Raw genomic sequence first — 11,049 nt, 5'->3', positions numbered from 1 at the left:
CCTTTTTATATGTATGTAAACTGCCCTAAATCTTTTTGGGACAAAGGGCAGTCTAGAAATAATTGATGATGATGATGATGATGATGATGATGATGATGATGATGATGATGATGATGATGATCATGACATTTTGCTCAAAACTCCTCTTTTATTTGTTCAAGAAGGAACTCCAAATCCTCATCAAATGCTGGTTTAGTAGAATAGATTCATAAGAGAAGACACAGCCATTATACAGGCATTTGTTGGTGGTTTTGTGGGTTTTTTAAAAATAGGAACCAATGGAGAGTGTTCAGACACTAAATAAGATCTTAACAATATATGGAGATAGCACAGGTTTTAGAATGAACAGAGCAAAATACTGATACATACTAAGAATGTAGCAAAGATGGAAAAAACAGATAAATCTGGTTTAAACATTAATGAAAAGATCAAGTACTTGCAAATGAATGCCAACAATCTAATTTATTCTACAATAATTATTTGAAAACATGGAATGGAACCAAGCAATATTTATTGAAGTAATCCAAACCAAGACTGTTATGTTTATTTTATCCAGTCTTCTACACATGTACAAAGAATTACACTTCCATAATGGAGGTGCCATCTCTGAGAAGCTCCAGTGGTGAAACAAGCTAAAAGCTGTAGCCCAACAACATCTGGAGTACAATTCATTAAGCAGACCATAATTTGAAGCATTATTTTTGGGATGTCATTTGAAAATGGGCAAATATTTTCTGGTGTGATGTTATATCGCTGTGAAAAACAGAAGTATACAGGGAAACATTATTCAAGAATTCAAAGCATATTGGCAAAGGAAACACTATGTTGGAATGAAAATCGTGAACACTACATATTGATCAGTCAGGGATGCTTTAATTGTGCTTTTCCAGCTTAGATGACCCATGTTGTCTCTTCTAAATCTATGATTTTATAATTCTATGATCTATATTTCCCCCATAATTGATTAATTATAATTTATGGTAAAAAAAAAAGAGAACAAGTCCTGTAATAGGCTCATGTAGTTAGTGTAGCTACTTTTCCATCTGCATCTCTGTCATCTATGTACATAAAACACAAATAATATATTCATATTCACACACACCTATGCAAACATAAAAGACATATATAGATAAAGAGAATATAAATTTTTATTTGTTTCCCACATTTTGGATCTCTACAATAACCTGCCTCTAGAAAAGGGATGTCTAAAAAGTTCTGCTTAATACACTTTCTAGGCAAATAGGGTACAAGAATAAAAGTGACCTCCATTTAGGGGGAGTTGGCTTAGTTCTGTATGAGAGACAGTCAGGATCTCGAGAATAGACATTATTAGGTCATTTGTGAGTGGCATCAGTTGTGAATCAGACAGCAGAAAGAAGTTGGGAATGATTAGGAGATGAGAAGGAAATGGAAGTGAATGATAGCAGTTACTCTTCTTTTACGATACTAAAGCTATAGCAACATCAGGAAAACAGTAAAATATCTGTATTACTAGCCTGACTGATACCAATATTTAAAAAGCCTTTTCAGACTCTGAGCATCTTAAAATTCACAGGATAATATTTTATCAAAATGAATATGAAGCTTTCCTTTGGTTAGACTGAAAAAACGGGAATGTCATAAAACATTTGAGTAGGACAGCCAGCTGGAGAAAATTAAAATTGTTGTATCATTTTGTACTGAGGCCTCTGAATCACAGAACCATATGAAATCTCTTGTTGTAATTGCTTAGCTAAAACTGTAACATTTTTGTCTCTTGGGATACTGGTTTGAATTCAAAGCATCACAGGGAACAATATAATCCCATGGCTCTTGTCTCTGTCACATGTAGTCTTATCTCATTATGCAGTCCTTTCACTGGAAAGCACCCTCGTGCAAAAAGAAAAGAGTGTTGTCCTCTGAAAACAACATGTTTGATTTTGTGTATGTCATTTTTTGCAGATGATTTTGTTTACTTGATAGCACCAGAAGTTCAATGCTCTGTTTCTATTTTAGAACTGCATAAAACTATCCTACCGATTCTAGAGGGATCCAGATTAGTCATTCAGATTGAGGTCCAATTCATTTCAAAGCAATTCTGATCTGATTAATATCTGAATTGGAGTTGAAATTCTTACACTATATTTTATGTCTTTTGTTGACTTGCATTTTTGTTTTCTCATTAAGTGAATAAAACCAGGAAACATAGTGGCTACTTCAGGGGTGGGATTTCTTCAAATCTGCAGCAGCTTGGTTCATGGGATTATATTCTAGCCAACAATTTTTAAATACTTGTTAACTTTTATGTTGCTTTTCTGCACAATGGTAATTTGCGATACATGTGTGTTCTTGTGCACTAAGGTGTAATGTGCATTTGCAATTCTTGCACATACACATAGTATAGACAGAAAAATAAACCAACTAAGTAAACAACAAACATAATTTGAGCTGTCAATTCAAGTCAAAGAAGGAAGAATGGGTGGGAAATCAGAAAATAAAAGACATGAAATTTAATAATATAATTAGAAAACCTAAACTGAGATCAGCACATAAAAACTAAATATAAAGAAGATAGAGAGAGAACATGTTTTAAAATTTGAAAGGATATCACATTGAGGAGGATATAAGGTTGTGTTCTGTTGTTCTGGAGACTAGTCACCTCATCACACTCACCAAATTAAACGTTCTAGGATACTTCCAGCCTGTTTTCGCGATGGAGCACCACACTGATCATCACATGGCATTGTGTTGCTTCCGGTGGAGGCCCTGTCCTAACAACATGGGAGGTTTCCTGTGTTGTGCTGGCTCCAGCATGGATCCTCCTCAGAAGGGTGTTGCTTCCCATGTGTGATGGAGAAAGCGTTGCTGAAAGGGGGGGTGATGGATTCACTCTGCTGCCCTCTCTTTTCTCTGTGAAGTCTGGTGAAGCAAGAAGCTTCATTTGGCCTGTGTGATAAGGTCGTACAACACAGTGAAAAGGATTCAAATTGCAGAAAAACAGATTCCACATAAACATTAGGAAGAACCTTCTGACAGTAAGAGTATTTCAGCAGTAGAATATGCCATGTCAGAGTGTCATGGAGTCTTCTTTCCTGGAGATTTTGAAGCAGAGGCTGGATAACCAACTATTGAGGGTGCTTTGATTCTATGTCCTTGTGTGGCAGAAGGTTTGATATGATTCTACACAGACTGAAAAGTAATTTTTTATCTTCTTTAAAGATGGAATCCTACATAAAGAAGATGATTCCACACACAACAAGAGAATTTCCCCCATTTTCTCCCATTTTCCCCAGCTCCATCTGAAATTCTAAGAAGATGTAATTTCCACCCCCTCCTGCCAATTAGTGTTTCTTTGTCCTTCATGTTATTGTTAGTTGACTTTCAATAAAGTCAAGTTATCTCATCACACATGACAGATATACAAGCTGGATTTAGAAAAGGCAGATGAATGAGAGACCAAATTGCCAATATTCGCTGGATAATGGAGGAAGGTAGGGAGTTTCAGGAAAAAAAAACATCTATTTCTGCTTTATTGACTATTCTAAAGCCTTCAACTATGTGGATCATAATAAACTGTGGCATGTGCTTGGTGGTATGGGGATACCAAGTCACTTTGTCTGTCTCCTGAGAAATCTGTATAAAGACCAAGTAGCCACAAACCGTGTTCCATGTAAGAACAAACCACAGAACAACAGATTGGTTCAAGATTGGGAAAAGAGTACGGCAGAACTGTATACTTTCACCCTACCTATTCAACTTGTACGCAGAACACATCATGCGACGTGTGGGGCTTGATGAATCCAAGGCTGGAGTTAACATTGCTGGAAGAAACATTAGATATGCAGATGATACCACTTTGATAGCTGAAAGTGAGGAGAAGCTGAAGAGCCTTATAACCAAGGTGAAAGAAGAAAGTGCAAAAGCTGGGCTGCAGTTAAACATAAAAAAACAAGATTATGGCAACCAGACTGATTGATAACTGGCAAACAGAGAGAGAAAACGTGGAGGCAGTGGCAGATCTTGTATTTCTAGGTGTGAAGATGACTGCAGACACGGACTGCAGTGAGGAAATCAGAAGATGTTTACTTCTTGGAGGAGAGCAATGACCAATCTCGATAACATAGTGAAGAGTAGAGACATCACACTGGCAATGAAGGTCCGCATAGTTAACACAATGGTATTCCCCATAGTAACCTATGGATGTGAGAGCTGGACCATAAGCAAGGTTGAACAAAGGAAGATAGATGCTTTTGAACTGTGGTGTTGGAGGAAAATTCTAAGAGTGCCTTGGACCCCAAGAAGATCAAACCAGTCCATACTCCAGGAAATAATGCCCGGCTGCTCACTGGAGGGAATGATATTAGAGGTAAAGATGAAAAACTTTGGCCACATCATGAGAAGACAGGAAAGCTTAGAGAAGATAAGGATGCTGAGGAAAATGGAAAGAAAATAGAAGAGGGATCGACCAAGGGCAAGATGGATGGATGGTATCATTGAAGTGACTGGCTTGATCTTGAAGGAGCTGGGGTGGCGACAGCTGACAGGAAGTTGTTGAATGCCTTCATGGCCGTAATCACAGGGTTGTTGTGTGAAGTTGGAGGGGGGGGGGGAGTCTATGCTTTTTCCCATGCCCACTCAGTTATAATGTGCAAAGAATATAAATAAATAAATGTGAACAGCAAAGGCAGTTATTTGTTTCTGAGAAAGATTGTGGTAGACCTTTTCATTTGTAAAAAGTGTACCCTGCAAAACAGTAGTTTAGTCTCCAGCCCTTCCCACCTGCAGTACAAAAATAAATGGTTTTATTTGTGAAATGTTAATGTGAAAGGTTTAAAAGTTAAAATGAAAGATTGTCCTTTGCAAAGATGAAAATAACAGCCATTGTGTACAGATGTGATGTGTCAGGCAAGAACACATTATTGCTCCACAGAGAACAGCCCAGCGACACAGTAATCTATGATTCCAAGGGTAATGAGTAAGAAGTATTCTTCAAAGGTTAACAAGTTGCCATTGCTCACGATTGCTTGAATTATTTCAGAGCAGAATCAGCTTTGGATACCTGGAGGCAATATGGTGCACTGTCTTTATACTTTAGCATATTTTTCTAGAGCTTTTTAATTTAAATGAAAACATTGGTCCACTTTGTATTAACTGCATTCAACCATAATTTAGAACATTATAAAAGATGATTTTTATTGTGATCATGGGTCAGCCTACCACTATTCCATCCATATCATAGTAACACTATTATAGAATGTGAACCTTCAGTATGTATGAATTTTACACAGTGTGAACACAATCAGTCAGTCCCATACAGAACAAACCCATTGAATCAATTGTTAAATAGTGAATCAACATGTAGGTAGCTGTTATTAAGTCTATAGGTTTTCACTAACAAACACTAACAATTTAAGTTAGCGAATCCAATGTGCTGCTACTAGGTCAGCAGCTTATTTAAAAAGACATGTTTCAGAAATTAGGATTTTTTTTAAAAAAAAAAAAAACCAGATAATACCCAAATGAAAAGATTGTCAAGTCAGAACAATAATCAAGGGTAGCTCTATGTAAAGAGTAATGCAATATTATGTTCAAGAGGTTATCTGACTTAATCCAGGAGAGACATATCTAGTAAACCAAATGTAACTGGTCATAAGCATTCATTGCCATAGAGTTCATTGCATCAGAAAGTGTGCTAGCTATTAAGAAGAGGTACACGTTGAGCATTCTGTATCCAGAATTCCCCCTCCAAAGTACCATAGTTTCATTTTCAATCACTAGGAAGGCTTTGTCTCTATTGTTAAGGGCTAAATGTGGGGCAGGGAGAGAAGGGGGATGATCCTTAGGCCCACCTATGCCAGTAGTGAATTGACAGTCCACTTTTCTCAGGCGTATAACAGAATTGGGAGGACAATAGCTTTATAAACAAACATCTCAGTATCCCTACGAATGTCCCTATCTTCAAACAACTCTCTTCATTCAGAAAAATGCTGCACTCATAGACCTCAGACAGTGTTGTATATCAGTGTTGATGTTGACTTTTGTGAAGAGGTGGCTGCCAACATAACGGAAATCGTTAAAATTTTCTCATGAGACATGATTAAGCGGTATTTCTGGCATTGCGGAGGAATTGGCTGGTGCCTGCTGAAAGAACACTATGGTTTTCTCAATTTTCGGTGAGAGGTCAACCTTTATGTATGCATCTGTAAAGGTGTTTAAGTTGGCTTGTAGGTCTTCTTCTGAATGAGCACAGATTACATTATCAGATGTCATACTCAGCTTCTGAATTGATTCCATCAGCGTTGCCTCTGAAAAATCCTGCAAATCTCTTGGGAAGACAGGCAGACAAATGTCAGCATTCTTGAAGATGCAAAGACCACCAGCAATGAAGCAATCATTATTTGCCATCAACTTCGCTGGACTGGCCATGTTGTCTGAATGCTCAATCATCATCCCCTCAACTCAAGAACAGAAAACAAAATGTTGGTGGACAGGAAAAGAAATTTAAAGATGGGCTTAAAGCTAACCTTAAAAACTGTGGCATAGACACTGAGAAATGAGAAATCTGGAAATATGGAAGTAGTTAAAGACACTCTGGGATCAATGCAAGGTCTAAAGATTTTATGTTGGGTCTGTAGTTGTTGTTTTAGTTTTATAGTTTTAATGGTTTTAATCTATTGTCATATGTTGTTGATTTGATATGTGATGTTTTATACATGTGAGGCATTGAATTTTGCCATTGATTATGTGAACCGCTTTGAGTGCCCACAGGGGTGAGAAAAGTGGTAAATAAATTGGCCATTGAGCATTCTAACTGGAGGTCACCTGTTACCAACAGTGCTGTGAAATTTGCAGAGGCATGAATGGGAGGTGAACGTGTCATGAGGAAGGCACATCAAACCAACCCTGAGCGGGATCACTGCCCATCTGAAAAACGATGCCTCTTAAACCTTTACCTTTTCAGCCAGTCATTGTCCCAGCCAAAGGGTTTCCAAGATGGTGTAATCTGAGTGCTGGGAAATGATCTCTACATGATTGTGTTGAAAAGAGGTACTCAAAGAGAACCCTTGTGTGCTACTACAACTACTTTTGGCCTGACTGAGAGAATGATTCAGGCATCATTTCCAAGTAACCTGATCTGCAGCAAATTAGAAACTCTTTAATTGGGACACTGCCTAAAAAGGTAGATCTTTGGGATCACATTTGGTCAAGGTAAAGGTTTTCCCCTGACGTTAAGTCCAGTCGTGACCGACTCTGGGGGTTGGTGCTCATCTCCATTTCTAAGCCAAAGAGCCGGCGTTGTCCGTAGAAACCTCCAAGGTCATGTGGCCAGCATGACTGCATGGAGCACCGTTACCTTCCCTCCAGAGCGGTACCTATTGATCTACTCACATTTGCATGTTTTCGAACTGCTAGGTTGGCAGGAGCTGGGGCTAACAGCGGGCGCTCATTCCACTCCCGGGATTTGAACCTGGCACCTTTCGGTCTGCAAGTTCAGCAGCTCAGCGCTTTAACACACTGCACCACCACCGGGGGCCCCATAAGTATGTTACATAATCATAAATCTGGCTTATGATCTCATAATTAATGAATAGGATGCCAATCCACATTCATATATCTTTCTTTGATCATTGATAGATTTAGCAAATTTCCAATTGCCAGAGGTATTAGGGGCAGAATCTCTCACCACATTCACCCCCCTTTTTTCCAGGATTCACCTCCCAGGAGGCAAGACATTTGTTGGGCTTCACTCCTTCCCTAAAGCTCTGCTATAGCCAAATTTGCTATACTTTGTCTTCACACATACCAAAAAGTGAATCTATTTCAGAACCCAACAATAGCTATTATCTCAGCTCCATCCAAGATCAAGAGTAGTCTGTTCCCAAATTTTATCCAGGTGCCAGCAATTCCTTTCAGCACCATTAGATTCTTCAGACTAATGAAGCTGAAGAATCCCTGCTTAAACAAACAACATTCATTTATGTAGGTCCCAAGATAAAGAAGTACTTCCAAGTATGGTTAACTAGATTCTATCCTCACTCCCAACATATGGCCAGCTGCTTCAAGAAAAAAATCATTTGTTTTTATAGTGCTGTTGTTTTGTAACAGGTGCACAAATGATTCTGGGAAACCAAAAGCATGTTTGATTTCTTAACAGTTTTTTTCTTTAATGGGCTGTTTAAAGTTACTTGTTCATACTATCTGCATAATGAATTGTCCTCTTGGAGGTGATAAATTATTTATTAGAGTAATGAACAGATCAATCAGGGCAGCCATGGAGCTGCAACACCGAGCTTTTGGCAAAGTGGGGTCTGGATGTTTACATTTATCACCAAAGAGCCTTGACTTTGATATAGACCTTTGAGAGGCATTTATTAATCATGATCTCATTACAGTTTGGGGTAGACTAATAGCTTTTTTATTTGTCAGAATAGTGTCTGATGATTTAGCACTGTTGTCCAAAAGTACAGGCCTGGTTCTGCTATTTAACCTTCTGTACAAGTTTTGAAGATAGTCTCCTTTCCATTTGGATGTAGGTTTTTGTTCCTGTTTTGCATCTGCAATGTGCTCTATTGCTATTTGTGTGACAAACCACATATATACATATCCCTCAGGGTTTATCTGAGACCAGCTCCTGTGTTTCCAGGAACTTAAAGTGGACCCAAGCAATAAGGGTGTGGAAAATTTTGTTTTTGAGTACCGGATTCGAATGATTTGGAGGATTCAGTTGCCAAACATATGAAAATGAGCCTGGTGCAGGGCAGCTGAAGCCTTATCTGGAACAGATCACAGCAGCCAGATATTTTCAGCTAATGGAGACTAATAATGTAGACCAGGGGTCCCCAAACTAAGGCCCGGGGGCTGGATGCAGCCCATCAAAGCCATTTATCCGGCCCGCACAGCACAAGGGCAGAGACCCAAGGGGTCTCTTCTTCTCTTACAACTATTATTATTAATAATAATAATGATATTGAGGCTTTGTGGCCATCTGTCAGGGATGCTTTGCTTGTGCTTTTGGTGCACAGAGGCAGAAGGGGATTGGACTCAATGGCCCAAGGGGTCTCTTCCAACCCTCTTTATTATTATTGTTATTATTATTAATACTATTATTAATTATTGCTCGGTGGCCAACTATAGTCCGGCCCTCCAATGGTCCAAAGGATCGTTTAAAAATTTTGGGGACCCCTGATGTAGACCAATGGGGCTTTGCTTCTTTGCTTTCTTCTCCAGCAGGCTTATCCATTTTTTTCCTTCATGCCACTTGAGGCAAATGGGAATTCACTTTTCCAGCAGCACTTTGTGCAGTGCAAGCATTGAAGAAGCCTTGTGCTCCCTCCCAGAGCATGATGGGAGTTGAGGTTTCTCTCTCTGTGTGTTTCTCACTTTTTTTTTCTCAGCCAGTCAGAGGCCTGGTTGACTCTGTCCATCCATTCTCCTCCCCTCTTGTGGCATGTACTTGAGACTTAAATTCCCAGAACCTTCATTTGTGACTTTTTAAATGTTATGCTAAATGGGAGGCAGCCAAAAACCAGACACCAAAAATGGCAAGGGTTTTTGCCAAATTGCACACCTCTACTAAGCAAATGGAAAAGCAGGACTATGTGCAGATAGAAATAATTTTTATGGGCCTCATCAAATTGCCCATCCTATGCTGCTTTCACCCCTCTTTAGGTATGGAGCTCACCACATTGATCTACCTCTCTGGACCATCCTCCAAAAAATTGGGTGCCCTGACAAATTTGTGAACATCCTGCGGCTCCTCCATGATGACATGATGGCAACAGTCTTGGACAGCAACGGCTCCCAAAGTGACCCATTTAAGGTGGAATCAGGTGTCAAGCAGGGATTTGTTATTGCCCCTACCTTATTTTCCATCTTCATCGCTATGATACTTCACCTTGTTGATGGGAAGCTTCCCACCAGTGTGGAAATTATTTATTGGACAGATGGCAAGCTGTCTAACCTCAGCAGACTGAAAGCCAAAACCAAGGTCATCACAACATCTGTTATAGAACTCCAATATGCTGGTGACAACGTAGTCTGTGCGCACCCAGAAGACGACCTACAAGCCACTCTAAGCACCTTTGCAGAAGCATACGAGAAGCTCGGCCTCTCATTGAACATCGAGAAAACCAAAGTGCTCTTCTAACAGGCACCAGCTAATTCCTCTGCAATGCCAGGAATACAACTTAATGGTGTAACTTTAGAAAATGTTGATCATTTCTGCTACCTTGGCAGCCACCACTCCACAAATGTCAACATCGACACTGAAATACAACACCGCCTGAGTTCTGCGAGTGCAGCATTTTTCAGAATGAAGCAGAGAACGTTTGATGATTAGAACATCTGTAGAGATATCAAGGTGCTTGTTCACAAAGCCATTGTGCTCCCAACCCTGCTCTATGCCTGTGAAACGTGGACGGTCTACAGACCGTTGCCTCAGAAAAATCCTGCAAATCCCTTGGGAAGACAGGAGGACAAATGTCAGCGTGCTGGATGAAGCAAAGACCACCAGCATTGAAGCAATGCTCCCATGCCATCAACTCTGCTGGACTGGCCACGTTGTCCGAATGCCCGATCACCGTCTCCCAAAGCAGCTACTCTACTCCGAACTCAAGAATGGGAAACGTAATGTTGGTGGGCAGGAAAAGAAATTTAAAGATGGGCTGAAAGCCAACCTTAAAAACTGTGGCATAGACACTGAGAACTGGGAAGCCCTGGCCCTTGAGCGCTCTAATTAGAGGTCAGCTGTGACCAGCAGTGCTGCAGAGTTCGAAGAGGCATGAATGGAGGGCTTAAGGGTGAAACATGCCAAGAGGAAGGCCCGTCAAGTCAACCTTGACCGGGACCGCCTTCCACCTGAAAACCGATGTCCTCACTGCAGGAGAACATGCAAATCTAGAATATGTCTCTTCAGCCACCTAAGAACCCACCCCCAAGACACCAAAGATGGAAGACAATCTTCCTCGAACTACGAGGGATCGCCTAAGTAGTAGAAGTAAGTAGCAGTAAGTGATCTACCTCCAGTGGGGCTTTATGCCTGAAGAGGGATGAAATCAACATTGGCTGCAG

The 11,049-nt window shown here is 40.1% G+C and overlaps 1 long non-coding RNA gene across 2 annotated transcripts in view; it reads right to left on the bottom strand.

The window, feature by feature from the left end:
* Nucleotides 1–493: 493 nt before the first annotated feature.
* The window catches only part of LOC103279390 (uncharacterized), a 106,830-nt gene continuing 96,274 nt past the window's right edge, over nucleotides 494–11,049 (bottom strand). The window contains exons 4-5 of one of the 2 annotated variants that reach the window (XR_010005157.1): nucleotides 2,653–2,925; nucleotides 494–753 (exon numbers count right to left, since the gene is read on the bottom strand). This is a non-coding gene — a long non-coding RNA (uncharacterized LOC103279390). Of the gene's footprint in view, nucleotides 2,926–11,049 lie in introns of both variants that reach the window. The other variant, XR_506747.3, reaches the window with a different exon arrangement.

The sequence above is a fragment of the Anolis carolinensis genome, chromosome 4 (genome assembly GCF_035594765.1).
Source record: "Anolis carolinensis isolate JA03-04 chromosome 4, rAnoCar3.1.pri, whole genome shotgun sequence".
Classification (NCBI taxonomy): Eukaryota; Metazoa; Chordata; class Lepidosauria; order Squamata; family Dactyloidae; genus Anolis; species Anolis carolinensis.
Note: the sequence above shows the minus strand (reverse complement) of the source record. Positions and strands in the feature narration are given on the sequence as shown.